Consider the following 23,387-nt stretch of genomic DNA (forward strand, 5'->3'; position numbering starts at 1 on the left):
AGCCCCCTAACCAGGGTTCTGACAATATCACACGATAAATGTCTGTCATCTGCGCAGGCATGTACCACACATCAACTTTAGTGATTAAGATGCGGACATCACTGTTGACTATGGAAGTGAAATAGTAAAACCAGATGCAACACACATGTGTTGGCCTAGTTGGGTGGTAAGGTATTCCCTAATGTCAAGACACTGATTCAGTAAACACCCAGACATGCCAGGCTCACTTAGATCTCCCAAAGCACAAGTTGCACCAGGGTCTTAATAAAGTGTAATTATTTCAGCTTCAAACTAACTTGTCTTCCCTGTTGTAGCCCTACTTCAGCCTCTGGGAGAGTGATTATGTGGAGCTGTGGATTTAGAGACATGGGTAGCTTGGAGACTCCCAAAGGGTAATGCACCATCACGTTCTTGTTATAGGTCTTTCCAAAAATTACCAACTTCGATTTGTTTCTAAAATTTGCAAATTCCTCTGGAAAGTTTGTAAACTGGAGAATGGAGTCCTGCTCAATGACAATTAACTCAAAATAAACACTGCAATAACTCATGCACTGTCCTCCTAATTCATTAGCAGCCCTTTCTCTTTTCCATGGGACTGGAATGAAGACTGAGTGATTGACAGTGACTAAGACTTTTGCAAGAATTCAACACATCCACTTCGCGTTTCCCTCAACATCTTAAAGGAACAGGAGCACTTCCCAGTTCATTTGCAGGTGTGAACAGAAGGAAGAGCAGAAGTAGAAGCAACGTGCAGTTGCAAGGAGACAGCAAAGTTACATTCATGAAGGCTGGAGAACACTAAGAAATAGAAGGTTATGCAGGGAAGCTGAAGAAAGACAAAACTATGAATCAGCTGACAGTTATCAAGAACAAGCCTCTAACTAGGATCATCAAGAATGTAAAAAGTCCTGAAGCAACAAGGAGAAGGACTCACCACCTTTTAGCATGTGCATACTGAAAGTCTCTATTGAGTGCTTTAAAGTGAGAGATTTTTCATCAAGAAGTATGCACGTTGCATCAGAAAAATCCACCGGTGCAATATACGAAATGGATGCTGTCTATGTATACACAGTGCACAACTTGTTCTTGTACAGGCTTCCTTTTTTATTTTTGAGCGGGATATAGTTAGCCACCTCATCCAGACCCCAACCCCCGACCTCCAGAGTTCCTGGATATATTATTTTCTTCTACAGTGACAAGGGCTTTACATAGTCCTGAGTGTCACTCAAACCTCAGTCTATATTCCCCATGCAGGAACCCCATTCGGTTCCACGACACTCATTGGTAGGATTGAAGTAAACAAGGACCTCTTCGGACATCATCTAGAAGTGGCAGAAATTAAAATATCTAGAAATCATGTTTACATTGTTTTTTTATTTGGACCTCTCTTCTAACAAGTGAATTAGTGATGTGGCTAGCAGCTGCTTCAATAAATTCACACAAACAATGACATATTCTCGCTTTGCTCTCCATCTTGTGCCTGAGGCCTAGTGAGGGGGGGGAGAGGTATAAACTCACATGTAGACTACTGCAATGTACCCTATGCTGTTCTCCCTGCATATTACATAGAGTAGCCATTAAATATTTTTGCTAGTTCTCAGGGAGGCAAGGCATTCAATTTAAAATCACCTGATTATCCTATATGTGCACAAATAACTTAAAACACACTTGTCTCAACCAACGCATTAATGCTCACCTACCTACAAAGGACCACTGAAGAAAAACACTCACATCCTCTACAGTCTTCACATCAAGCTTCTGTCGAAAAGAGGACGATTTTCTCCTCCCAGAGTCCCATCCTCAGTGACTCACTACCTCCTCTCTCCATCAGGACTACACCAGTCTTCTAAAATGTTTGGAGGACTTACTTTGTCTAAGGTAGGGCTGTGCTTTGTTTATGCTCATGCCATTACACAGTAGAGGCAGTGAGCCTGTTACAAAAGCAGATACTCAGTCAATTGCTCGCAAGGAGGGAGGGAACAACAACATGCGGGAGAAGCCACTTCCCTGAATTCAGGGGAGAAAGACCACTGTAAGTAATACAGCCACTGCGTTTAATTAAATTAATTTTACTTCTTTTTCTTGTTTTGTTTTTTATATAGTTTTGTACCTATCAGCAAAAATGCGTGCTTAAAGGACAATTATAAATAAGCGAATTAAAGTGAACAAATTTTAATAAATAATATTAATAATGACTAAATTTAAAGAAAAAGAAAATGATTTTAAAAAGTTATATATATATATATATATATATAAAATATTGAATAAACATAATATGAATTTACTCTATTGGAAGCTTTTCTGTGTCTACCAATCACCATGTCATTTCTCTGTCAATCTATCCTCCATCCCCACTCTGACTCATCCGAAACCCATTGTACTACTTTCATCTCCAAAATAACCCTGCCTAAGGTCTTCGCTCCTCTTCCACATCTAGCTCACCCAAACCTCAGTTTACCACCATGGTCTCCCAAACAACCCTACTAAATTCTCCCCAGTTTATCTCACCTTGACTCATTCAAAACCCCTCCTGCTACTATGATCGCACTAATACTTTCCACAGACTCTTCTCTCCTCTATCTCTCCTTTACTCATCCACAGCCTCATCCTATTACTATAAACTCCCAATTAACACTTCTGGATTCTTCCCTCCTCTATCCCTCCATTACTCTAGTCAATCCAACTAATAAACTCACATATCCTATCAAATTAACTCATGAAAATACTAAAACTGAACTCATATTTCCCTATACTAATCCATCACTAATTCCTCTTGGGTTCCAGAGTAGCGTGCTATTCTCCGAAAAGCGCTTCGACGCTCGTCAGGGGTAGTGAGCGCTATATAAATACTATTACAATACAATACAATACATGAGAGAGCATATTTGCGAGCAATAGAATGACTTTTTGCCTGTGTGTGCCACTACGCAACAAAAAAAAAACACACACAGCCATAAAGGTTGTGAAGGGGGCAAGGATCAGATGCCCGCAATCCCGATGAACAGGCACAGTTTTAAAATGCAGACAAAGAATTGCACAAAGCTGGGTGAATGGTCGGAGACCACTATATATGCAAATATGCGAGCATCCGGCTGGGAGACGAGAAACGAAAAAATAAAACAAGCATGTTGTGGAAAGAGAGACGTGGGCTGTGGGAAGATTAGTAAGGGGCAAGAGGGAAATCAAAGAGAATGTGGGCCAGTAGACACCAGATAACAGAGGAAGAAGGGTGGAGATCCAAGGACAAGAGAAAAACGTGGGTTTGTGGGAAAAATGCTGACAACACTGCTAAGTAATGCATAGGTAATAAGAAAAAGTAAACAGTGTTGAAGAGTTCATGAACAGTTATTTTGCATTACCTTAAGTCGTAAAAGAGGGGGGAACAGGAAGAGCACAACAAAGAAACAAAGAATTATATGCAGAGTTTATCTCATTGGTGAGCAGCAACAAAGGGAGAGAGATAAGGGCTACCTCACATTTTATTTCTAAATTGCCTTTGTAATGTCTTCATGACTCATTGTAATGCTGCTGAGTGAAGTAACATTAAATATGTAAAGGCCTCCGTGCCTCATCTTAAAATTGAGAGCAGAATTGCAGTATGCTTTACATCATAGAGCCTTGTAGCCTAATTATCTTGAGTATACTCTCAATTAGAGCACAAGCCTCATTTGTTTAATACAGCAGTATAATGCTCTGGAAAGGAGCCTACCAAAAATAGGTCTTTAGGAACGCTTTAGCCACTGTCAGCTTCTGCCTAATTATCACTTCCTTGGATGAAATTAATAGTTTCTTGGATTTTGGTATGATCAGCTAAACTTGTTAATCGAGAGTTCTTAATTGGGTGCTTGTAAATGACATGCTCCTCTCGCCAAGGACTCACCAGTCAACACTATGGGGCTATGCAGTGGTCCTACCACATACCGGTGAATTTCTGGACTAGATCCCACACATTCTCTTCTAACTAGAAGTGACCTAGAACAACAACAGCACCTTCACATTCGCAGTTTCTAAAAACTGTTTGGTCATGTATGTTTCCAGCACGAAGCTTCCCTCTTATTGCTTTTTCAAGCGTAACTAGTAGTTTACTATTCCACACATTGGACATGCAGGGGGCATCACGGAACCCCACATCAGTCCTTCACCTCAACATTCTCACTGGTCTACACTTATCAGCATGGACCAATCTGAGGCATGTACAAACCCAACTTCGTTATTCTATAGACACATGCCCAAAAAAAATACTGTGCACTATACAAAATACATTTCTACTGCAAGCACCTCAACGGAAAGCAATGCTAGGTCTGGTTGGCACTAGAATAATGAAACCATGACGGCACAGTGAGATAAAGCAATTACCAAAGAAAACATAAAAAAACATTAAAAAAATAAAAGAGGTGTACAAGTTAGTAGGCTCCATATTCGTATCTGGAATTTTCTATTTTAAGTTTGGGTTTGAAGGCATAGAAGTCTAAACAGATCTACTGTTTCCAAACAACATAGACTGTCCTTTGGGTTTACTGCTTTAATCCATTGACATCTTTCAACTAGCTTTCTTCAGCCATTGGTTGGAGACTTGGCCATTCACAACTTGGTACAGCCCAGACGTCTGTTCTTACTCATCTCAAGCTATTATTTTTTTGGTTGTATCCACCCGTGCCCAAATGGAATGCATACACTGGAGTGCATTAGGGACTATTTTACATTTCCATGCCACTCCTTCGATCAACTCCCTATTGTGAAAGCAAGCACAAATGTAGGCTTGTGCATGCCTGTCTTAACAAGCATTAGTACTTTAAACCTAGAGCTCTTGGCGTTGTCAATGTATTTTTTCTAAATTCAAAAACTATTGAAGAGGCCTGAATCAGTAAAATTGAGCATGCCCCCCCCCCACCTAATAAGGTACCCAACTTTCAATGTCTGAACATTTTTAATATATAAATGTAGTTATCAACAACCATTTTATACAGAAATATCATAAGCAACGCTGTTTGAATTTAAGTAGATGACACTATAAGAAGTAAGAAGCGAAGCTCACTGCTAACCTTGTGGACAATGTTATAAAAATTAAGAAAAACATGTAATGTCCAATTTAACTAAGTGCAATTGAAATAAAGTGGCATTTTTTCAACAGCAGTCTTCTATGTGTTTAATATTCAACATTCCACGAACTGGATCCAATTTTACCCGTTTGTAAGTTGTCAGCTGTAGTTTTCTTCAGACATACCATCTCTAGATGCTTTCCCAGATAGCTTGAGGAAGGTTTAACCAGTTATAGGCCAGATATCAATAACACTAAGACGAGCAACCAATTTAAAAACAATGTAGAACAAAATATCGGATGCTTTCCCCAAATAGAACAGACAGAAAATTACAATTCAAGATCACAGGGCTGGGGCGGAGTGAATAAAGTATACTGGTCAAACACAGGAAACACAGAAGCTAGTGCACAGAAATTAAAAGTATGAAGGTAAAAAGGAAGTTGATAAATTAACATCTAATCTCGCTATGGGTTACTGGATTCTAAGACAGCTATTCCGTGGATCTTTCATATTTGGCCTTTTTCCTTTAAACTGTATCTATTGTACATATTGTATTTAATCTTGAATACATGAAAAATAAGCAAACGTCCAGAAATGACATTATTCAAATACACTGAGAAAAATTGGTTTGAATATGTTCAAACTTTTCTTGTATTGACTGCTGCATAAACTGGACTGGACCTGGGAAACTTGGCCGTGATGTACCCCTGCCTCAAAAATACAGAGGTTTGCCCACAAAAATGAGGTTTTATACCCTCAAACTCTGGCACACGACCTCTTTAAATGTTGGGCTGATAAAATAAGTTTTAAGTAAATTCTGCCAAAGGGTAGCAATAAATCTGCATTACAAGCTTACTGGCTGCTGTGTCAGGATAAAATGGAAATTAGCTTTCTGTTAGCACTTTAAGGTGTCGTCCTTAATGTGTTTTCTCCTTATTGGAAGTGATTAAAGGTATTACAACACTATAAAGTGGTTGAAGGCATTAACAAATAGTATGTTAGTTTACTCTGCTGCCTCTCCAGAGAATGTGTTTGGCACACCGAGAATGAAATAAGCTTTATAAATCAATTTACTTAAACAGCTGCACCTTGTTCATCATTACAAAGATGACCTGTTTCATAATCTGAGCTGTTTGAGATTATGTTTATGAATGAAGCCTCTTTGTGTTGTGGGGAACGAAGCTGTCTAAACTGAACCAAAACCTATCACGCATCAGTCACTCTTAGAACCAATATCAATCAAATATGTCAGACTCAAACATATGGGCACAAGAAAAAAGAAGGTAAGGCATTTGAGGGACATTTGTTTTTACTGGATGCATTATAAGAAGGAAGTGACACTGCTGCATCTGCCGTCATCCATCTGCCCAGGATGTAACATCATTACTTGCCTTCTCCCCACTTAAATCAACTCTTCTGGGCATCCCATAAAAGGGTAGAGTCAGGCAAGGGCATTGCCTGTTTGGGCCTGTTAAGGCCCGAGAGGGCTTTCGACCAGAACCTCGGTCCCAGTGAATTATAGGAGCCAAGATAAAATCATGTGCATCATAAAGCTTTCCATACTGCCAGGCCTCACAATCAAGCCCAGATGTAGGAGGCCAAAACACTAACATAGCACTTGCACAACAGGCAGACCAAACCACATATACAGCCCACTAAAAACACATCTTCAAACTACAGAACACATGCCAATCCATGCTCATCATCATTCGCTGCGCAGTACTCAATGGACCAGACATCACAGATCTCATCATCTACAAGAAGCTTAACATCTGATTCATCATAGAAATATGGCTCATGCCTGCATCACTGCACATCCTAGATGTTCGTCTTCCCACAGGTTACAGCATCTATTGTGTGAACCGCACACATAAGAAAGGAGAAGGACTCGCCGTCATCCATAAGTCCTCCTTGTCCTGCACACTAAGCAAGCAGCAAGTAGCACAACTCCATGTAGCTCATAACAAGCCATTTCTCTCCCTCTCCAACTCAGACTACCATCTTCCATCTCGCTTAAAGGCCTCCCGGGCAGAAAAAGGGCTTTAATGATTAAATCTCAAACCTTCTTGCTACCTCATCTAGCCAATATGCCTGAACTTTCCTATTGGGTGACTCCAACCTCCCAGATAAAACATGCTCAAAACCAACAAGAGACACCCTTTTCAACCTCCGTGATACACTCAAAATGGTATAGCATGCCACACAACCAATATAGTCCAAAGGTCAAATCCGTGACCTTCTCTTGTCAACTTCACCAACAATCCAATGAAAACCACCAATACCCCTGGACTGGACCAACCACTTTTCCATCCTGATCTCCCTGTCCTTGCTACAAACAAGTCAAGGTCAATACAAAAAAGATGACCAAACCTTCATATTCTTCAAAGATTTCTCCATAGACCATCTAATACTTGAACTCATTCCTTACCCTATCAACTCCACGTCCAAAACCACAACCTGATAAACAACCTCAAAAATCACATGAACATCCATGGCTAAATTAAAAATGCAAGCGCAAGTCCAAGTCTTCAGCACACTAGCACTCTAAAGACGTTGTTGACAATAAATGATCCACCCCCAGACAGGAAACAACATAAAAGAAAAACAGAACTCCATAGGATCTTTTGATAGGGAAGTTCCCCCGCACAATAAGCAGGCAGATTATTGCATTGGCCTAAGCAAGGTACTACACCAACACCATCACCATCAACGAAGCTACAAACAAAAGTAGAATGCTGTTCAAGACAACCAGGCACTGCATCAAACACCTGCCAGACCCCCCTATTACTCACTCCGCAGAAAAGTGCAATGCCATTAACTTCTTCTTCAGCAAAAATTACAAAAGACCCGACAGCACATCAAGAACACCAGGCCTGCTTCAATTTTTACACAAAACCCTTTCCGTATGAATACCAGAATGGTCAGCCTTCTAAGCCCTATCTCTCCCAGATCTCACTGACATATTCATCTACCTCAAAGCCTCTTCTTAAAAATCTTATGCCTTACCATCGTCCTTTAACAAAATTCTGCGTGGGGATGCTCTCTTACCCCTACTTACAATTTTAAAAGCCTCTTTCACTCGAAGCATCTTCATTAAAGCTCTTAAGACAAGCCAGATCCTCCCACTGCTAAATAAATTCTACACTAGACCCTGGTGAGTTTAGGGTACAGGCTGCATTAAGGTTCCATACTTATAAGTCAGTCTTGTGCTTCACTGTGTCTTGCATCTGGGCACTGAAATGACGTGTACACATTAATTTAGTGTGCAACTACAAGCCACTGATAACAAGGGGCACGTCCAGCTCAGAGCAGGCCTGAATAAAGTGATGCAAACTGTCCCGGACTGTGCTTTTCACCTGATGAGAATACTGTTTAGGTCTACAAAGCATGCAGAGGATAGACACTTCTTTTCAACACTCAGAACCTGGTCCCAAGTCTCAATGTATGTGATATTTTAGCTCACTGACAGAAAAGAGATTCAAGCGCTTTATCAATAAACGAGATGTATTCAGAAGGTCCCATTGACATTTTTACCATTGTTATTTTGCATCGAAGCATAGGAAAGTTGTTTTATTAACGCTGTTCTATCAAAAGAGAATGCTTCAGTCAGGAGAATAAGTCTTGCTATAAAAGTAGAGGCTGCTGCTGAACTTTGAAGATGGTGGGTTGCAAGCTCCTGTCCCATTAAGCATTTCACACTTTGGAAAAGTTTGAACAAATAATGTGTTCTGCAGCAAAATTCCCACATAAATTGGTTAAATATGTACATATTCTGAAGCGGGAAAGGATATATTTGAAAAGTTTGTGTTGATCAAGTAAAATCGTGCCCTCTCCATAGTTTTGGGGCTAAGACCTCCCAAAGAAACCTTTGAAAATATTGTGGCAAACAGTGCATTTTTTCCAGGAGAATTTGCATAAAAACTGGCTACAAAACTACAGGCAGCTGAATAATTCTGGACATGCAATTTGACATGGCCTATTATATTTTTTCACCTCTAAAGTCTATCTCCTTTCATTTTTCCAATCTGTCATATTCAAGAAGATTCAAAGTCTTCTGTTTGCACTGAAAATCAAGTTAAAGGGTAGAAAGATGTCAACTTACCCAAAGTTCACGACGGATCATAGACTACAAAGTTCGTTAAAAGTTATAGGTTCAAAGAACTGTGCTACCACAGAAATGAACAAAGTACAGCATCAGAACGTAGAGCAGGCTGCACCAATAGGACGTTTATGCGCAGCAGTGTTATCAGTATAGATAATGAAATTCTTGTACACAAGTAAAAACATCACCGCAGTTACCATCATCGTACTCTAGTACCAATCAAACAAAATGAACAGCAAGAGCTCGAAATGAATAAGTGTGTAAATACCAGCTTTGAATATTAGAAATGTAACAATTTTGTCCAGAAAAATCAGTCGGCCACGTTCTCAAACAATCATTTTGCTCTTAAATAAATACGTCTCATTTAGGATAAATTAGCTAAATTAAAGGGAAAGGGTTTCTATTTTCATGAAGAAAAAGCTATCATTATCACTAATCCGAAGAACCAGCATTTTATTTTAATAAACACGTTTGAACCACAAAGATAAGTCTGTTAATTCCACCAAGTATTCACACGCACAGTTACCATACAAAAGTACATTGTGGTTTTCGTGACCATTTAACATTATCAAATAATAGGGTTGACGATCATAGGGCAGTGATTTCAACCATAATTATACCGGGATAACCATGGTTTAGGCAAGAATGCCCCCAAGATGTTAAAGATGGGCCAATAATATGCAATAGCTAACCAGAATAATCAATAATTTCCACAATATGTCCACGACTGGACACTTTTAAGCCATGAATAGCCAAACTGTTGTCTATGTGTATAACCAGAGTTAAGGCAAGAATGCCACCAAGATGTTAAAAGATTGGCCAATAATAAGCGATAGCTAACCAGATTAGTCAATAATTTCCACAATATGTCAAGGACGGTACACTATTAAGCCATGAATGGCCAAACTGTTGTCTATGTGTATATACTAGTATGCCAGGCCTATCCAAAGGGTCACCATTAAGCTGCCAACTCTCACTACTCCAAGGTGGCAATACATAGCTCTCTCTCTCTCCGCACCCCATCTCTCTCTCTCCCTTGTTTCTTCCCTCATGTGCAATGGCACTGGCTGTGAGCTTCGTAGCTTTCTGAATGGTCCGAGTGCGAAAAGACCACTTCACATTGACAAGCAGCAGGGGGTAGCCACAAACAATGATGGCCTCCCAGGGCTCAGGAGACAAAGCTACAGTCGGAAGATGGTGGATTATGTTGCAATTTTGGTGAATTCACATTGAAGGGAAAAGAGCAGTGTCGGCACAACTGCGTTTTTCAAGTGGTCTCTGTTATGTGTGACAAAACACATGGGTTTAACACCAAGTGGCTCATTCTACACCTCAGAAAGATGAAAACACATGCCACTGGCATGTTAGCCCTATTCTGAGGTCTGAATCTAGGAATGCTGGTCTTGGGGGTGGAGAGAATGCCCTGCCTATACCCCCCTGGGTAGCATTCAGGGGCCAGGGATAAGCCTATTGGCCAGTTCATGTTTGGCAGGTTGGTGTTTATTTATAAGGGCCCGGTGACTGTTACAGGACACCATTTTGTGAAGTACGCACCAGCTGCCAGGGTCAGTTTGGACCCTTGAAATTTATATCAGAATTCCAATTCATACAGTTTCGCTTCAGAGTATTGTTATAAGGCGTGTCTTTTTGTAGCTACTTCCATAGGTAGAAGACCTTACTGCATTGGAAATAATGGATGCCTGGAACAAGAGAGTTCGCCAGGTTCTGGAGGTGTTAAGGGAGGTGAGCAGGAGTGACTTATTGGCGGAGGGGGCCTTGCCCAGCAGGAGGCCCCCTCGGAGAGGGGCTGGTTGGATTGTGGCAGGAGTGATGGCCTGTGAATCCCCGAGTTCGGTCATAGACCGGCACAAGGCTCCACAGTGGTGGGAGGAGAGCCGCGGGGGAGGCGGGGAGGCGGTGAGGCCGGAAGTGAAGCCTGACCCAAACCCCAGGCGTTTGAGGCCCCCCTCTTACATGTAGCTGTGTCGCGAGCACCAGTGCGGGTGGGGGCAGCCCCGATGGAATACTCTATGCTCTCCACAGCGTGGCCGGCGAACCCAGTGACACCACGAGGGGGAGCTGGCCCAAGTTAAGGTTGTGGGCTGGGCCAGAGATGAAGGCAGTCCCTTAGATTTATCCAGCCCTCGCCGAGCGCACAGGGAGAATACGGTGCCGATGGGGGACATTCCAGTCCCTCAGGGGCAAAAGAGGGTTTGGCAGGTGGGGTGTGGGAGGGGAGAACGGGTGAGGGAGTGGGGGAGATTATTGAGGATGGTCCCCAGTTGCCCAATGGAAGAGGAGGGGGGGGGGGTGGGGGGGTTGGGCAGGAGCAGTCAGATGTGACCAAGAAAGAGAGTAAGGATATTTGGTAGAAAGCTTCCGCACATGGGAATTACAAAACTGCTAGCAGCACATTTGATGATGTTAACCAGAGAGCGTATATGGACAATTGAGTATGTAGAGATTTTTTAATTGCTGCATAGAGAGATTAGGGTGAAAGAGGGCACTAAGGAGGAAGAGTACCATGCTTTCACGCAGGCCCAAGGTCCCAGTAAATATTGAGAACTGGACAGCGTCATTTCTGACATACAGGAGTGTCTATTGAGAGAAGTACCTGGAGGTGCGTTGCGTTACTTAAATACTGAGATGTCGTGTGGAAGGCTGAGGTTACTTTTGGGGGCATGGCATGGGTGTGCTATGATGAAGAATTCAGGGCTCAGCTATTGGTGGATGTGGACGGAATCTGTGGACAATTACATAATGAGTTGTTTTTGCAGACCATGATGACTCCAGAGCGGCCAGCCCAATCACGTATACGGCGTGTGGCTGGCCAGTCATTTACAAGACCTTTCGAAGCCGCCCCACCTTAGCTGGGGTGGGGCCAGCGGGAAGGGGACAGATGGTAACATCAGGGGCATGTTGGCCGTATTACAGGGGACAGTGATGGCACGATTTTGGTAAGTACAAATATGAATGTTTAAAATGGAGAGGAAAACATATGCTTACCCAGCGTGGACCGCAGAATAAGGGTATTGCCCAGTCTGGTGGTCAGGGGATGGGGCAAAGCGACCAGAGAAGGGGGCAAGGACATCAGCAGGCTCTGTGAAAAGGCTTGTACTCCTGTTAACCTGGACAACTTGCAGTATTGGCTGGATCTAGTGGGCTCGCTAAGGGAATGGGGGTGCTAGGTCCTGGTTTTGTTGAAGGGTTTCGCTTGTGTTATGAGGGGCTGCGTTGCAGGCAATAGGTGGGAAATCTCAGGTCGGTCAAAGGCCAGGAGTGACTGGTCTGGAACAAATTGATGAAGGAAATGCATGAAAGCAGGATGGAGGGAACTTTTAGGGACTGGCCCTTGGACAATTTGAGGATTTGTCCAATCGGGGTGGTGCCGAAGAAGGAACCCGGGGAATTTCGGTTGATTCATACCTTGTCTTGGCCAGAGGACCCGTCTGTCAATGATTTTATCCCCGAAGTTTGCAGCCAGGTGCATTATGCATTACGAGACACAGCTGTGAGGCTGGTGAACCAGCTGGGATGGGGAACCATGATGGCGAAATGTGATGTGAAATCAGCCTTCCGCCTTTGCCTGTGCACCCGACAAATTATGAGTTGTTGGGCATCCAGTTTGGGGGTTCTTTTTTTGGGTTGATAAGGCAGTGCCAATGGGCTGTTTTTTGAGGCGTTTAGTTCATTTGTGCAAAAGATTTTTGTTCATGTGGGAGGCAGAAATACCATGACCCACTATTTAGATGATTTCTTTGTGGTTGGGGCAGCAGAGTCTGACGAGTGTCAGGATAGTTTGGGTTTGTTCAAGGATTTGATGCAGGACTTTGGAGTCCCGTTGGCTCCAGAAAAAACATTGGTCCAGTGCAGGTGATTACATTCCTGAGGGTAGAATCGGACTAGTTGACTAAGGAGATCACGATGCTGAGAGACAAGAAGCTTTGTTGCTTAGAATTGTTGGATAAAGCCTTACAGAAAGGCAAAGTGTGAGTGAAGGATATTCACGTCCTATTGGGGCATTTGAATTTTAATTGTAAGGCTGTGGGAAGGACTTTCTGCAGGAGATTAGGGTGGGCGCAGCCCATCCTTATAATCATCTCCGCCTCTAGGCTGGAGTGAAAGAAGATTAGCATATTACGCGCACATTATTGGAGGATTTCAATGGGGTGCCCATGGCAGGTTTTGGAGGGGAAATGGAGTGGTCTATACAGTTGTTCGCCGATGCTGCCAGGGGACACGGTTTTGGGATCTTTTGACAGGGCAGATGGTTTGCGGAAGAGTAGCCGGAAGAGTGGAAGGGGGGCAGGAGTATCGCCTTTCTTGAGATTTTTCCACTGGTGGTAGCTGTCTCGTTGTACGGCGCTGGTTTGAGAACAAACAGTTGTTATTCAATGTGGATAATATGGGTGTGGCACACGTGTGAATCTCCAGGCTGCAAGGGATCCAATGGTGTGGAAACTGTTGTGTGTTTTTGTACTAGAGTGCTTGAGAGCGAATGTGACCTATAAGGTGAGACATGTAGCGGGAGAGGTTAATGACATTGTTGAAGCCCTTTCTCATTTTCAGTGGACCAGAATCTGTGGACTTGCACCATGGGCAGATGAGAACAAAATTGAGGTACTGGCACATCTCTGGGTGCTCGGTGGGACTGTGTGAGGCTTCTGGGCTCGCTGTCAGAGTCCACAAGTCAAGTTTATCAGTTGGTGTGGGAGGAGTTTCTCCAATATGAGGCAAAGAGGTGCAGCACAGATGATGGTGGGGTATTGCAGTGCAATTATGTGGTAACTTTCATACTTAATTTGCTAGATAAAGGTCACATGACGGTCACTATTGCAGGTAAACTGGTGGGATTGTGTTTTTCGGGAAGCTGTTGTGGAACTAAGAACTGTCAGCTGGGGATATGGTTTGCAGAATGCTTGAGGGATGGGCTCGGGAATGAGGACAGGGTGTGAGAGTATAGAGGCCTCTTAAATGGAGGTTCTGAAGGTCATCTTGGCGCTCCCGAGCGTATGCAGCAAAGAAGGGAGTAGCAGCTCTTTTCAGTCATTATGCTGTGGCTTTTCTTTGGGGCTTTTTGGGTCATGGAGGTGGTGGGATCCAAGGTGCGGGAAGGAGTTTGATGGGCAGACGTTCAAGTGCTTCCTTCAGCTGTACAGGTGTGGGTACTACGTTCCAAAACAGATCAGTTGGGCAGGGGTGTGTGTGTGTGTAATGATGGCAGCATATCCGGATCACAGTATCTGCCTGTACACCAGGTGGCTGGCGGTAGGCAGGAATGGGATGGAAAAGGGGCAGATTTTTCACCATGGGGATGGAACGTATTTTTCCAGCACCATAATCTCTGGGGGGTTGCGCAAGGCGCTTGGTTTCCTGGGCTACAGGGCGTGGGATTTTGTGACCCATTCTTTTTTAATCTGCATGGGACCGGAAGCGGAGTCTTGAGGCTGGTCGATAGCAGATGTTCTGAGGGTTAGGCGTTGGCATTCAGATTGCTAAAAGCGCTGTTTGCGAGCTGGTTGGATGCTTGGGGAATATCACTAATGGAAATGTGTTTTCTCCTAAGATGCACTGTGGGCCCTAGACGGGGACACATTGATGTTTGGATCTGTGGCCATTCCTATGTCAAGTGGGTGGCAAGACACACAGACACCAAGAAGAGAGGCCGCCAGTTGGGTCTACCGGACATGCTGGTTCAGGTTAAATGGTTTGGGAAAGGTGGCATGAACTCCTACCAAAGTTAAATATTTTATTACAGGCTATAGCTTGTCCGGATATATTAAGCCTGCGCCTAGGAGCAAATGACTTCTTAAAAATGAAAGGTTTGGCATTGGTTAAAATGGTAAAAGATGATTTCATGGTGATTAAGCCTGGTCTGGTACTACGGTGGTATTGACAGAATTTATGCCACATAGGCACTGGAGAGCTTGCAGGAAGGGCAACAGGGAGCTTCAGCAGTTTTGTAGGGCAAATGGCTTCTTTTTCCTCGAGCATCACAATATCAAATATGAATCTTTGGAGTTTTTCCAGAGACGACTGGGTACATCTTTTCATCTTTGGTATTGAGCTTTGTCTCATGCAAATACAGGGTATTACAGCGGACATGCTGCATTTTCCGGTGGGCATGTAAACAGGGAGAGGAGGGGGAGGGGATTGGGTGGGGTTTTCTGGTAGCAGTTTCTTGGTAAGTTTAAGGAGTTACATCATCAGAAAAAAGTTGTAAGGTAAAGACATAGATGAGAGTTGGGAGGGGAGGGGTAGGGATAATTAAATTGAGGATCAACAGCAAATCCTTGAGACAAGAAGTAGTGGTGTGAATGTTAAGAGTGGAGTTTGGAAGGTTGTGTGACAGAGATAATTAGGGGAGAGGGGAGGATCTTTGGATAGTTATGTTCATGTATAGTGAGGGGGGACGCCATTAGGATGCAGGCGTTAGAGCCAGGCATTTGGGCTGATTTTAGGAATGCACCCAAGCAGCACACTAATGTGGAGTCAGTGGTAATTGGATGTGCCGTCCCGTCCGATGCTCCTTTACTTTCACAACCACTAAATAGCCCACCCTACAGTTATCGCAAATTGTGGCGACAGTATTATTGCTACAAATTTTCACACACAAACACAGAATGATTTCCTGAAGGCGCACTTAGCAGCACAGCTGCGACTGCTCCAATGTCACAAGATGGACCTTACCGTGACTTTTTTCAGTTAGCACTGCCAAGCATGCTGGGGACGTATATGCTCATAATTAAAAAATAGTAAAACCAAATGGCATTTTAGTGCTGTTAGCCGAAAATAAGGGTTAGCTGTACGTCACCTGCCTAAAACAAGATTGGTTGGCAGCTATACAAAACTATTAGGCAGAATAGCAAAAACTTTTTTTAGAAGCAAAGAAAATTTATATTCTACTTCTTTTCATATCCGTTCACACAACCAAGCAATAACAGTCTTGTATTTATTCTGAAGGACACAATGTAGTTGTAATAACAGCACTAAAGGCAAAACTCTGCACATTATCTGTAGCAGTTTGCAGTAAAGCGATTCAGTTTTAATCTGATTTCATATTTAATGAAAACCAGCTAGAAAAACTACAGTATTCATACAAAATAAACGATCTGCATTTACCCAGCAAACACCGTTTTGAAGCCGAACTTGACTTCAGTCCTGATTTAACACAACCTTTACATTTTAAACTCAAGTCTGTCGTATATTTGATAAAGGAAATGTGTCAACCATACTTTTGGTAGACACACAGGAGTATGTCTAAGAATATGTATAAATTAATATATAGGCTTTTGCACTCACTTGAGATATCGTGTATGTTAGAAACCGCATCAAGCTCTCAGCACTGTGCTTTGACAATAATGCACCCACCTTGCATTCAGGAGGATCTTATCGGGTTTTACGGACCTAACTGACTTTTTTTCTCCTCAAAACTTTCTTGAGCTGTTGTTTTGTCTCCGATCACTGAAGCAATCAGTGGCTTGAACCATGTACAGTGGTGCAAAACCAACACCGCCCCCTGCCCCGCCACCCCCCAACCCAGGAACAAAAGCCCACACTCACGTTGGGAACAGAATAATCTAAACTCAAAGGAAACGTGACTCTTCCGTTCGTATCGTCAAACACTATAGCAAAGACATGTAGTGACTAGCTACTGACATTCAGTCTTGGGGGGGAATGTGTGAAGAACACGAGGCATCTCAGAGACAATAATCCTGAGGGTGTTTACGTCGCAGGGGCGTTCGCTTATGTCTGTCTCAGTTCACTGTATATTATAACAGGGCAAGCTGCAGCGCGGACATATGGCAGTGTATGCCAGCTCTTTGCGGACTGACGGCTGTGTGCATTCTTCTACTATGTATAGGTAGCAGTACGTGCACAGCAACGCATCTAAATAACACTGTAGACACTGCATTCCAAGCCACGTATGCCAAGAGCAGTATATACTGCTCCATATGCTTACGCTGTATACATGTGCATACACTGTGCAGTGTTTAGGAAACCAACTAAGTGTATGTAGCAGTGTGTGAACAACACGGCATGCGCAGTAAAGTGTCTACAGCAGCACATGCAAGCCAGATTACATCACTGTAGGTGCTTGGCATTACATACAAGGGTAATAATGTGCGGCAAAGTGGAATGGGAGTGTACATGTTTAAGCGCATGCATTGTAAAGCATCTAGACCGTGGATACTCAAAGAACGGCCATGCGGCCCCCTTGACCTTACATGCGGCCCCCTGGGCAACAGGAGTACAGGGTTGCTGTTCACTCGATCGTAAATAGAGAGACAATTGTTTATTTCAAGGTTAACTGGTGTTAAGGAAAGGAAGTAACCAGGGAGTCCTGAGCTTCACTTTAGAAGCAAGTTCATTTTAAAAGACATCTTGCAGCAAAAGTGTAAAAATATAACAGTCTCTTCAAAATTCAAAAAGTATATTAATTTAACATGCAGTCCATTTCACCTAAGTATCATTTATTGTATCAGTATAATGAGAAGTATTCCTTCAATGTGATTGTTTTCAAACAAGAATTTAGAAACAAATTTTCACCTCTACCCTGACAAATACGCCAATAGTGAATTAAACAAGCGAGTCAGATGCTATGTGCACTTTTTGAGTGATCTGGGTTACTATTATAGATGAACAGCATTATAGTTTATTAAATCAAACTCGGGAGCAGATTTGTACGATGCAGACCCTGAACCTAATATTAAGCAATTGCCTAGGATAACACAATTTGCAAAAGTGGGGAAGCCAAGATTAATCCCAGTTCTAGTTCCATATTGCTCAATTCAGCCACTAGATGTATATCATTTGCTTTGCTTACCAATACTTAACCGCCAGTTCTCCCAACCCTCTCGCCCAACCACCATTCCACTGGCATTGATGCGGCCCTCAGACATATCACAGACCAAACTTTTTGGCCCCTGGGAAAATGTTTGTGAGTACCCATGATCTAGACACACCGCATGCACAGCAAAATATACAGAACAGTGCATGGAAGATAAAGTATATACACCGACATAAGACTGGAGTTGTAGCCATTACGTGTGGTGGTATAGCGTGGACTGCTATATATCTATATATACACACACACCACACACAGAAATACATATATATGTGTGTATTGGTGTACATTTACACACACACAAACAGACAGACACACACATACACACTCAAAGGGCTTTAAGTGGGCCGGGTTCCTCCTGGGACCAGAGACTCAGCAGCAATTAGAAATGGACGACGTAACTGGTCCCTATCGCGCCCCATAGTCAAGGTCTTAACCTAAATGGCAAAAGTACTAATCGCTTTCTGAAAAATAACTAAAAAATGTTAAGGTAATCCATGAGAGCAGTTAGGTCACGGTTTATATTTCAAATGATTAAAACTCTTAAGGAATTAAAGATAGGCAAGCTATTCACAAAACCTTGTGTTTCTGTATTTCTTTTCGTCTAGCATATTCATTTTGCATATTGCACACTTTGAACTGAGTTGCATCCAAGAGATTATCACGGATTACAACAGAACACTCTGTAGTTGAGTTTGAAGACAGTGTGAATTTCTCACATTGTCTGTCAGTCGGTCATCCAATCCTTGGCCTCTCTGCAGAGCACACAGGACAATGGTCAATGATTCCAGTTGTAATTGTGATTCTGTGCAAATGTGTGTGAATAAGGTACAAGGTTGTTAAAAATACTGACAAAGCTAAAGAAAATGCGTTTTTTATGGATTATTCTGTGCATTGTATGATTAGTGGGTGGTGAAATGAAGGAGAGGCAAGGAAGTTCATTGAAGAGACAGCGAAAAAGAGGGTGCTGAAAACAAAAGATGAGGTGTAGGCTATGCAGATGGACAAGATGTGGAGAGAAAAGGTGTGCTCGTTTAACCTAGAGTGAACTTAAGGTGAGATACCAAAACACTGATCAGCACTACCCATTCCATATACATCAGTAATGTTTAATTCAGTCTCGATTTCAGAATATAAATATTGTCAATATTATTTACAATAGTCATTTGTGTTACTCATTTACTTTAAAAAGCTAACAACCATTGACAAAGCCAATAGTCCTAGCTGGTTTTAGGTGTATGTCAGTGGTTGTGTTACATATCTGGATGCACAAACCTAAAAGCTCAGAGAGGAACCAAAATACCAGCCGGGTGGCGCATTATGGAAATCATAAAGATTTTGTTTTTTGTGTTTAAGCGACGTCCTTAATTACAAAGGCCACATCCACGTTAGAAACGGTTTATCTCACACAGAGCTATATGAGGGAGACACACTAGATAACACATTAAGCACAGGAAGTTGGGCGTACAATGGTGGCTACACGTGCATAATAGCGTACACATGGCAGGACCATGTCACATTACAGGAAAAAACGAGAATATGACAACAAAATGTATGGTTAACAAGAGCTAGCCAAAGTGGCACTGGATACAGAAGAGCAGAGTGCTAAGGCATGGTATGCACTACAAAGTTTAGAAAATAGAATCGTATAGGCTGTAAGAGGCACATGACAATTTTATGGCAAGAACGGAGGCTCATATTATGCTTCTCTTACTTGCTTTAATTTCAATAGCAGCAGTCAAGAAAACTACAACTCCCAATAGGCTTAGAACAACAAAAGCCAATGGGGAGCGAAAAACGTAATAACAGATGCACCAATCACAATCCTGACAGGTAACATACATCACACTTGACTGCGACCAGCCCTCTTTCTTGCTGCTCGCAGTCAAGATAAGTCACGTTATTTTTCACTGCTACATGTTTATACTTATGCATGTTTATGGTACCTCTTGTTATATGTCTTGAATGTTTTAGACTTGTGCTCGTATCTGTGGCTGAATTTTTGGCGTTTAACTGCGCGCAGCGCGCAAAGCGTTATTCAGGTCCCTGAGCCCAGTTTGGCACGACGCGCTCGAGCGCGTCTGAGGCAGTGCTTCTGCCTTCAACGTTCCATCGGACGCACCCTTCACTTGAAGAGCGTCCGCTCCACAGCGCGGTTCGGCAGTTTTATCTTACCGCTCCAGGATCATAATCCTCTCCGTTTTCGGTGCCGGCTTGCCATTCTTCGTGCCGGACCTCGCGTGTGAACTCTGGAATTTCCGGTTGCTCTCTCCTCTCGGGTTTCTCCCTGGGCCACGCCTCTTGGGCGTGTTTTACTCTCTCCTTCAGCTTTGCTCATATTTAACACTTGCTATCCTAGTTTTTCACTATAATATGGAAGGGCAATCCCCTTTTTCCGATTATTCCACCAGTAATGATATTGGAGCCTTTATTAACGAGGCTGTGACCAAGGCCGTGTCATCCTCCATGAGTAAAATGTCAAAGAACTTTGAAAGTTCAGTGCAAAATATGGTTTTCCAATCCTTTTTGGCCCAATCTGCGGGGGATAGCAGAAAGAGAAAAAATAAGGATTTGGTAAAACAAAAAGATGGCGCTTTGGTTGGTGAAGTTTCTTCAACCCTGACTGAGGATGATATACCTCCCAGGCCTCCTTCAAAGGAGGGGAATATGGTTAACGCTTCCGGAAAGCGTAAGTCTAAAGTAAAGAATACTGTTCCAGCGCCAAAACAAGTAGTAATCACTCATATTTCTGATACCGATGAGGACATCGGGGACATTGATGATGATTCTGACGTATGGGGCTCGCTCTCACAGGTTTCTTCCCCAAAAAAGCCTAAACTTGAGATTCCTACCCCCTTTTCTGCAAAAATTATTTTAGACTCTGAAGGTAACCCCATGTTCGATCCCTCTTACCTCCACCATCCTAACTCTACTGAGTGGTCTCCTGCGGGTCACGTGGGACAATACATAACTTCCAGGTTAAGGCTTCCCCTGGATAAACAGATGAGAGCTAAATTAAGGTCTGAATGCCCCAGACCCTCTCTCTCTTCGAATATCACTACCACTCCAGTGATTGACAAATCACTTTTGACGTTCTTTTCAAAATTTGGCAAGGACCCCCGTAAAGGGGTAGATAAAGCCTGGTCGAACTGCCAGGATAAACTTCTGGATTTGGTGGGGCCTCTGGCTCGTATTTTGGATCTGGCAGAATCAGCCAAAACAGACAACGCGGATATTGACCCTTCAGAACTCTCCCTCTGGACTCAGAGAGCTTTCTGTTTGTTGGGTAACGCAAATGCAGCCATTACGCACGAAAGAAGCTCAAGCCTCTACCTGATCAACGGAGATATTTGCCGGATGCCATCACATCGACTGGATGTCCAGCTTCTTTCCGAAGCATCCCTTCTTCTCCTCTCCGGATTCCTGCTTCGATACGGTTTTGCCTAGCATTGATCCGGGACTTTTGTTCTCTGACTTTAGCAATTGTTATAATTTTTACTATTTTTCCACTGTTTTCTCGTAACTCCTAGCCTTCTCGCATCAAGAAAGAGGGCTGGTCGCAGTCAAGTGTGATGTATGTTACCTGTCAGGATTGTGATTGGTGCATCTGTTATTACGTTTTTCGCTCCCCATTGGCTTTTGTTGTTCTAAGCCTATTGGGAGTTGTAGTTTTCTTGACTGCTGCTATTGAAATTAAAGAAAGTAAGAGAAGCATAATACTCGCCTCCGTATCTTTAATAAAATTAAGACTTTCCGTCATAATGTACTAGGAAAATCTACATTTATACTGAGGTAGTCATAATGTACTAGGAAAATCTACATTTATACTGAGGTACGTGTGCCGGTGAAAGCGTGGCAAAGAACAGGGGCGTACATGGATGTTCATACGTGAAACCCTGCGCAGATTTGTCTAGCTAACGGTGGAAGTTTGTACAGCTGCATGCGCGCTACACTGGGTATCGGGCAAGTGAGTGCGAGCGCCTGCAGGACACATGCAACAGGATCTGCTTTGCTGTGTTCAAGAATGGGAGTACGTGCGCTGTGCACTGCGAGTGTGCATGAATGGCTGTGTGGCACAGTAAGTCATTGTGCGTGCAAAGCAGATCACTGTGTGCTAGATCCAGTGTAGACGAACAGTGTGGGGAAAGCGTGCAGTGAATGGCAGGGCAGCGTGGCTTCAGCTTGAGCCTGGAAAGAGTGAACTGTGCCCGTGCAGCAGCTAGTGCCAGCTGCTTTCTGATGAAGGCTGGTCTGATGTTCTGTGACAGCTGCGCAAGAGTGAGCCCGCTATATGCGGCTGAGAATATCTATCATATCTATCACGAGCAGGGCTGGCGCGCGCTGGCTCATCACCTCCCCTGCCAGCTGTACCTGCACCCGCTGACACCTCTACCCTATCTCATCTGCAGAGCCCATCCTAGGATGGAGAGGGCCAAGAGCCGCACTGCGGCTGGTTGGCAGAAGCGCTGGCTGCGGGGTAAGGATACAGGGAGAAGCGGCATACCTGGTGGCAAGGCTCTGTCATGGTCAGCAGCGGCTCCTCTGGCAGCCGCCTCCTTCTGCAGCAAACCCCGGCCGCGCACAGCAGTCACAGAGTGCAGCCAGGTCCGATAGACGAAACAAGCACAATCGGCTTTGAAGAGACGTCCAAAGCAAACTTAAGATCTGTCAAAACAAGCCCAAAACAGGCCCAACCCACAAGAATGAAATAATGTCAAATAGGGCATGCCACACATTTTTTTTTAATTTTTTTAAATGGAACATATTTTTATTTAATTGTTGAGTGATATTTCATATTTTTAATGTGATGAACTTGTTCCACGCGCCCGTGCTCTAGAAAGTAACTGTACATAGAACATAATTATTATTGTTATATAATATGCCCTTTCCTGCATCAATTCCTGTACTGTAAAAGAAAATTCTCCCGTTCCACTATGGCAACCACGTTTCCATTGCTTTCGGTCCCTTTTTTGTTTTTATAACTGTACAAGTTCGGAAGCCGTTAGTTAGGAGGAATCCTTTTTCTCATCTCCTCTCGCGCTATCCGTTATTGGCAGGGATAGCTAGATTACCGATTTTATGGAATTCCTAGGTGCTCGTCATTTTTTTTTACAAGTCAAAAACTTAATGCAGGGAAAAAAAATCTCTCAAGCGACTGGCCGAATTTATTAGCGAGATTGTGCAAAAGGAAGCAAAGTGTCGGTTACAAAACGTGCACGATTTCGCTTAGACTGTATTGTCTTTGTAGTTTGCATTAATTATGTGAGGCTTGTATTTATTAATGTATTCTCTGATGTAGCCTCGTTGTGTGGCCCGGATGATAATGCGTGATCTGCAGTGCTTTATTGCTCCCTTAAGTGTAACGGTAAAACACTCAAAGCAATTACCTCTAATTAAT

General features: G+C 43.1%; 1 protein-coding gene across 2 annotated transcripts in view; it reads right to left on the bottom strand.

The window, feature by feature from the left end:
• DIPK1A (divergent protein kinase domain 1A) overlaps positions 1-22,638 on the bottom strand; it is a 419,807-nt gene extending 397,169 nt beyond the window's left edge. The window contains exon 1 of one of the 2 annotated variants that reach the window (XM_069232364.1): positions 22,494-22,636. The gene's annotated coding sequence lies outside the window, so the exon portion shown is untranslated. Of the gene's footprint in view, positions 1-22,493 lie in introns of both variants that reach the window. The other variant, XM_069232363.1, reaches the window with a different exon arrangement.
• Positions 22,639-23,387: the final 749 nt, after the last annotated feature.

The sequence above is a fragment of the Pleurodeles waltl genome, chromosome 4_2 (assembly GCF_031143425.1).
Source record: "Pleurodeles waltl isolate 20211129_DDA chromosome 4_2, aPleWal1.hap1.20221129, whole genome shotgun sequence".
NCBI classification, from domain to species: Eukaryota; Metazoa; Chordata; class Amphibia; order Caudata; family Salamandridae; genus Pleurodeles; species Pleurodeles waltl.